The 7,974-nt window shown below is 47.8% G+C and overlaps 1 protein-coding gene across 2 annotated transcripts in view; it reads right to left on the bottom strand.

Moving 5' to 3' along the window:
* Zbtb40 (zinc finger and BTB domain containing 40) overlaps window positions 1-4,978 on the bottom strand; it is a 69,997-nt gene extending 65,019 nt beyond the window's left edge. For both annotated transcript variants that reach the window (XM_029476383.1, XM_029476382.1), the window contains exon 1: window positions 4,846-4,978. The gene's annotated coding sequence lies outside the window, so the exon portion shown is untranslated. The remainder of the gene's footprint in view (window positions 1-4,845) is intronic.
* Window positions 4,979-7,974: the final 2,996 nt, after the last annotated feature.

Raw genomic sequence — 7,974 nt, forward strand, 5'->3', positions numbered from 1 at the left:
AAAACCCAAAAAAAAAAAAAAAAAAAAAACCGAAAAGGCAAGAGAATCAGGAATTCAAGATCACCCTTGACGACATAGGGAACTCAAGGCCAGCCTGCCTCACATGAACCCATCTCAAAAAAGAAAGGCAGGCAGGCAGGCAGGCAGGCAGGCAGGATCTGCTAACGAGGTTGTTAAGCGTCACTACCCACTCCTCACTAGTCTCCCATAAGGTCCTAACATTCACAGGCATTTCTGAAGCATGCGCATGTCCTTAAGTTTGCCAATTATGTCCAACCACTTCATACAAGAAACAAAACCTAAACAGGCACTTTCAGAACTCTAGAGGTCAAGGTCACAGACCTGTACAAAGTGACTGGCTGTGTAACTTCACTCTGGTTGTTACTGACATATGACATTCATTATCAGCTCTGCTCCTTCTGAGAGGTCAAGGACCCTGTGAGGTCTGATTAAAGTGACACTCTCCTTGAGGAAGAATGGATGGCATTGGTGAGAATTCTTAGGCATCTTCAAAGGACGCATGGGTCCACTGAGAGTCGCTATTTCTCTGGAGATTAAAGACCTTGGGTTTTTGTGGATCCATTAGTTCGACTGTATTTACTATGGGTAAGGAAAGGAGTTACTGGGTGTCGAGATTCTGGGATCTGAGTTAAACAACATCAAGGAAAGAAAAGGAAGGCAGCTTTCTTTCCTCGCCCACCCTCCGCTCTCTGGAGGGCTGCCAGGGCCTCACAGTGTGCTTTCTGCGAATGAAATACAGTAGCCTCTGTACAGCTTTAAAAAAAAATGACAGCTTCATCTCTGAGCGTAAATGTCCTTAATATTTAACTCCTTCCAACTCCTTCTCCACAGTACCCAGATGACGGCTCTGCAAGGTAAGCAATTGGAACCAGAAAAGCACATTCCCCAATTCAATTTCCTGGGGAAACCAAAGCACTCCCAGGGTTGTGAGTTGAGGAAGGCTGAGGGCTGGTGCCGCCGCCCCCCCAGGGTGTCAGCCCAGGTGGTACTGGGACGGGTTATGTGCGTCCTCAGTACGAGGCAACAGGGCACACCAATTTGTTTTTCAATCTATTTTACTTCAGTTCAGAGCATCATCTCAGACAGACAGCCCAGGAAAACAAGCCGTACTTCGGTTCCTCCCAGCCTTCCTCAATCTCCAAATGCAGCTGAGTGTTGCCAAAGTGTGGCTTGTTTTCCTGGGCTGCTGTCTGCACTGATGCTTTGAACTGAAGTAAAATAGATTGAAAAACAAATTGGTGTGCCCTGGCCCCTCCCCCAGTCTCAGGCCATGCTTCAAAGCTGGCGTCACCACCTCCTCTTTACTGGAACCCAACAGACCCAAATCACAAAGCAGAAACAGCAGAGCTCAGAGGGGAAGGTCCCACCCAGACCCAAAATAGCAATTTAATTCTGGGCTTGCAGTTCAACACTGCATTAACATGCCACTCTGCGGCCAGCTCCCAGATCCATTCTCTGGCCTGGGTGACATCTTCTGATGACATGCCCAACACGGTTACTGCATACAGTTTAAAGCAAAACCTGACATCCATTCTCCCACGTGACAGCTCCAGCAAGCCCTCAGCTTAGCACAGCCTGTGGTTTCTCATGCTCACACTCTGTTCAAACTATTCAAAAGGCCTGGTGCTTTTCAAGTATTCCACACCATAATATGGGACGCTATGCTTTTTTGTTTTTTGTTTGTTTTTTGAAACAGAGCCTCATGATGCTTGCTTCCCCCCCCCCCCCGGCCTGGCCTCAGACCCACAGAAATCCACCCTGTTCTTACTTTTGAGTGCACAGACTAAAGGTGTGCGCCACCAAGTCTGGCTTAAAGGATGCAACTTTATTAAGAAGATTTTGAAAGGAAGTCCACAATCAACGGCAAACACATCCTGTGGGCAGCATGCAGCATTTCCCCAAAAATCCCTAAGAAAATGCAGATATTGGTGCTGAAGGTGTAGTTCAGGCACAGAGCACTTGCTTGGTGTGGTGCAGGCCTGGGTTCCATTCCTGACACCCCTCAAAGTTCAGGTGTCTCCGACTGAGGAACACAAACAGCTCCAAGCTTAAAACACTAAAACAATTAAAAACTTTCTGTGTAGACAACTGTCTAGCTTGGGTTTAAAAACTAAATTCTGGGTTGATGAGATGGCTCAGTGGATTAAGGGTACCCGCTGCCAAGCCTGTCATCTGAGCTCAGACTCTCATGGTGGCACAACATAGGGGAGAAACAAGCCCTGTAAACTGTTCTTCCTTCTCAGTCACACTACTGCATTCAGGCTCCCACACTGACCAGCTACATTCTCCTCTCTCCCAGCCCTCCTCCTCCCCCTCTGTCTCTGTCTCTCTCTCACACACACACACAATTAATTTAATTTTTAAATAGCTTAGAAGAACAATTAAATTCCACTTGGGAAAGCTGTTCTCTATTTAAACACTAGGAAAACTCTGTCTCCCCCCCTAAAAAAAAAAAAAGATAGAAAACCGCCGCCTATCCTGACACCCCTCATTTTGCTAGTAACATCTGAATTTGTACTGTTATTTAATACATCTGGGACCAAATTTGAGTACTTCCAAACAGATTTAATTACCAGCAAACACACTGTATCCCAGCACTCCACACTGAGGCAGGAGGATAGGTTGCTTTACCAGTTCGTGATCAAGAAGACCCCCACCCCAAAAAAGAAAACTCGAAACCTATTAGGATTTTTTTTTGTTGTTTGGTTTTTTGGGGTTTTTTTGGAAGCTGCACTGTTCAGACTGTAAGAGCAAACAAAAGCACTCTGGGATGCACCAAGCCACCCAGCTCTGAGCTCTTGGTGTGAAACAAATTCCCGAGTATTTGTTTAATGGATCCTCAAAATGTGTATATTTACTATCCTATGCATACATGAAGCTGTGGCATTGGCTAATAGCTGAGACCACAAAAGCAAGGTGTGGCATTACTCTTGTGGACCTCACAAGCTTGCAGGAAAGACAACAGACGGAACACAGCAGGGCATGATCTGTTTATTGCGGCTCCACGCTCCCTATGCATAAACCATGTAACACCAGCCATCTCCCCCTGGGTAAAATGTTAATCCTAACACTATCTGTGTCACAGACTGACAGTTCATATTAAGCCTTAGTGCCAGTACCTGGCACAAAGAAATTGCTCAGTGAGCATTAACTACTTATTTTATTGCTATGATGTTATAAGATAGGTATCTGAAATTATTCTTTCTTGCCAGACAGGCAGGGGTAATGTACAACTGTAATTCCAGCATTTGGAGGCTGAGGCAAGAAGATCTCAAGTTAAAGGTGAGCCTGGGCTGCACAGCAGGCTTTTTTTTTTTTTTAAGAAATTATTTCTGTGCACCTATACATTACCAAAGCCCTTTGAAGAATTTAAATTCCACAGAGAGGCAAAAGTCGTGGTCATCTTGTGCAATAATACGTTTCTAGGAATCATACCTGCACACAGTAGAAGCACCTGAACAACTGATTAAACTCATGTAAGCATAGGTGTAAAAAAACAAAAAAACAAAATAACTGTTAAATGGGTCATGGATAGCTGGGCGTGATGACGCATGCCTTTAATCCCAGCACTCGGGAGGCAGAGGCAGGTGGATTTCTGAGTTCGAGGCCAGCCTGGTCTGCAAAGTGAGTTCCAGGACAGCCAGGACTACACAGAGAAACCCTGTCTCGAAAGAAAAAAAAAAAAATGGGTGATGGAGCTTGGGAGGAAGACCAGAGGAGCAGGAGCTCTAGACCAACCCTGGAGATATGTGTGTGTATACAAACAGAAGACAGAACGGTAACCTGTCACAGAAGAACCGTGTCTACATTGAGCATAATTTATGCCAAGCACTGAAAATTTGCACTTCCTAACCCTAACCCTACATTGATTGCTTAAGCAGCTATAACCCACACCAAGATTTGGATACAATTCCAAGGAAGAGCACTCCCAGAGGGAGAAAACTTACAATTTGAGGCAATGTGACCTAGGCTACCATACAAGGGGGATTTCCCAGTGACAGCCTCACATTGCCAGCCCTATAAGCTAGCACACCCTAATCACACTTCACGTTTTGTGCAGGGAAAATACACTGCAAAGCTACGTAGAGAAGATATAAAATAGATGGCCAATTGCACACACTGGGCGGATGATAGCTTTGTAAGGAATGAGAGACCACTAGCTTGACGGCATCATGGAAGCCAGGGTATCGTGTCAACTGAACTCTAGCTCAATCTACTTGCCTCGGGCCAGGGTTGGCAAACTTCTGTAAAGCGCCGGAGAGAAATGACTCCGGCTTTAAGGACCTTTCCATCAAAGCCGAAAAGCAGCCGGGGCAACTGCGCGCACTCCCCCGCCCCGCGGCAGGCGAGCGGCCGGACAACCGGTTAAAAAGAAAACAAAAAACGACCATGGCTGCGTCTCCGTGCAACTTCACTGCTGGGAGCTGAAGTTTTATTTCCTACGACTTCTATTTCCCCGCAACTGTTTTACAGCGGATAAACAAAAGCTGAGAGCAGAGACGGGAGGGAGCCCTCTGGGCCGGGGCGTCCGCAGCGCAGCCCGGGAGCCGGGGAGTGAGGGCCGCAGGTGCCGGGCAGGGTCCCGCGTCCTCCCGGGGGACGCGACGACCCAGGCTGCGCCCGGAGTGAGGGCCGTTCCCGGGGGCCACGTCCCGAGGACAGCGGGCGGCGGCGGCTGTGACCGACGCGAGCCCAGCGGAGCTCGCTCCGCGCGTCCCCTGCGTCCCCCAGGGGTCCCGGGTCGCCCCTCACTCAGGGAGTCTCGGGAGCCTCCGCCGCGACAGGGGTCTCCGCGCGGAGTCCCAGCGCCGTTTCTATGGTTACCTGCTCAGCACCGATTCAAACTGCCGTTCTTTATTGACAGCGCCATCGAGGACACGAACACTCCTGCCCGAAGGGAACAATAAAGCTTTCTCCATTCAACAGCGCTGGAGACGCCAAAAGGCAGCCATCTTGGGGCCGGGGAAAAAACGCCGAGGGCCGTAGCCCGGATGTGCGCACGCCGTAGTCACGTGCTGGGGGGACGGTCTCGCGAGAAGGAGGTCCCTGCATCACGTGCGCGCTTTCTACCAATGGCAGGCTTCCAGGTTTGGAACCTGGTCTGCTGTTGACCTTTGACCTTCGCAGCAGTACCTTGGGAGACGTTTCCTTAGCATGTTCCATAGCGTGATCCATCCCTTACCCAGCCACCTCTGAGGTTTGCTGCGAAGAGACAACAAAGATTTTTTTTCCTTCTCTCGTAACAAACAGTCATGTGCAGGGCGAGAATGAGACTGATTCTGGACTGGGCTTGATGCGTGTGTACACAACATTTCTTTTGCCATTATTCTCTCACGTTTAAACCTATAGCACCGCACGCTGGTTTTGAACTCGCGCAGGGTGTCCTGGCAGTCAAATGGATGTGAATCTGATCCAGTTAGCATGAGCCCCATTGGCGCTGGTCATGAGAGCTGTCCCTGCATCGCTGCAAATGGAGACCCATTTGTCCGAGATCCAGGCTTCTCGTTGCTATGTCGCAGTGACAATATTCAGTCGTCCCCAGCACTGTCGCTGTCAGCTCAACTCGATGCAATACCTTTAAAACAGAAATCCAACCTATCGAGCAGAGCTGTCACTCAAATTTCTGTCATCTTAATTCTGTGACCACAGTTTGCAGCTGCTGCTGAAGATAATAAATTAGAACAGTCTGGGCCATTAGAGCACTCTGGGCAGCTGGTCTAATTAATTTTTGTTGTGATAAAATATCCTGACCCTCCCCCCCCCCCAAAAAAAAAGAAAGTCTAATGAGTCAGGCTTAGGGACCCATCTTTTAATCCTGGTGCTTTGGAGGCAGAGGCAGGCAGATCTCTGAATTTTGAGGCTAGCTTGATGTGTGTGTGTGTGTGTGTGTGTGTAGTTTCAGGACACCCAGAGCTACATAATAAGACCAGGAAGAAGGAGGAGAACCAAAGGGAGAAAGAGTTTTTTCAGGTTACAATTGCAGGTTAGTCCACAACCTTAGAGAAGTCAAGGCAAGACAAAGACTTCAAACCACTATTCACACCACATCCATAGTCAAGAGCAGAGAGAAATGAATGCGTACATGATCTTGCTTGTGCCCAGTTGGATTGCAGGCACAGTTCAAGACCCCTTGCCTGGGGAATGGGACCACCCACAGTGGACTGAGTATTCCGACATTGGTTAACTCAAGATACCTTCCCCCCCTCTCCAACAGGGACCAACCCAATGTAGACAATCCCCTAGTGAGACGCTTCCCAGGAGATTCTAGGTTGTGTCAAGCTGACAAGGTGCCACACCATATCCTCTGTCGGTGGTTTGTCAGCACTCGGCCACTACCTTCTTGCCACAGTCAAACCAGTATCTGATAGGGCCCTGCCTGGTGCACGGTCACCTGGTCACTGTGACCCACACAGATCACCATCAGCATCAGATTCATCATTTCCGTAGCCTCTAGACCTTCACCTACAGCTGTTGTGAGTACTGATCCCCCACTTATAGCAGGAGCCCCCCTAATGTAGAGCTGACAGGTTTAGGAAACACCTATGACAGTGCTCAGCACATAGGTGCTCCACAAGTAAGCACTAAATTATAGTGGTTTTTAAAGAACAATGTGGCTACCGTCCACTGTTCTGCAAAGAAATGGAGGTGACTTGCATCTCAAGCAATAGGAATAAGTTTTAAGCACCTCTGCTAAGCCAGGTTCTGTGTTATGCAAGGATTAAAAGGAGGGATCACAAGAAAAGAGGCCACTATGCATACAGAATTTTCATGACAGTGGTTGCAGAGAATAGGATCTTTTTCAGTGCTGGGGATCAAACCTAGATCTTGCAAATGATACTCAAGGGCTCTTCCACTGAGCTACATCTCCCAATCCCAAAAGTAGGATATTTGAAAGCTTCCCCCCCCCTTAATTTAAAAGGAATATATGGTATCAAGCAAAATATCTCAGCAGGTAAAGTCACTTGCCACTAAGCCTGATAACTTGAGTTTCTTCCCTGAAACCTTGTATACGAAAAGAAGATAACCGATTCCCACAGATTGTCCTCTGACCTTCAGACACACTGTGGCACATGTCTGCCCCCCCCACGCAAATAAATAATACACACGTGGTGAAAAGACCACATGGCCAGGGAGATGAGGCAGTGAGTCAAAGCTCTGACTGTCACACAAGACTAACCTGAGTTCCATCGCCAGCATCCATGGGGAACCAACTGCAGAGAGTTATCCTCTGGCCTCTATATGTGTGCATTCACACACATGCATGCACATCACACACACATAATTAGAACAACAAAAACGCCTTCCCTAGGATTCAAGTGCGCACACATGGAGGGAAGCAGAGAGAAAAATGGAGGGAGAGAAGCGGGGAAGTCAGTGAGCCTTACCTGCAGCTTCCAGGTAACATTTTCTTGACGTGTGACACTGAGCATCCCTAAGAACCTGAAGTCCAAGATGTTTCACAACTCAGAAGAATTTCCAGTGACCATATACAGTCATAAATAGAAAAATTCCACACCAGGTCTCACGTGGCAAATTGCAGTTAAAACATGGGTGGAGGGTCTAGAGCAGTGGCTTAGAGGTTAAGAGCATTGGCTGCTCTTTCAGATGACTTGGACTCCACTTCCAGTAACCACAAAGGTGGCTCACAGCCATCTGTAACTCCTGTCCAGGGGACCTGATGTCCTCTTCTGCTCCCCTCAGGGACCAGGTACCCACATAATGCACAGATATACATGCAAACACACACACACACACTCACGAGTACACTGACAATCTGATTTAAGTAGCCTTCAGTCTAAGAGGCACCCATGACTTTCACGTTTACGTGTGACCCAATCCACTGTGGCAAATATTCCAAAATCTGACAATGTGCCACACCATGTCTGAAATCCAAAATAATTCTAGTCCCAAGCATGTTCAACTTGCATGAGACATTTTTTTTAAAAAAATAGC

Source organism: Mus caroli, chromosome 4 (assembly GCF_900094665.2).
Source record: "Mus caroli chromosome 4, CAROLI_EIJ_v1.1, whole genome shotgun sequence".
Classification (NCBI taxonomy): Eukaryota; Metazoa; Chordata; class Mammalia; order Rodentia; family Muridae; genus Mus; species Mus caroli.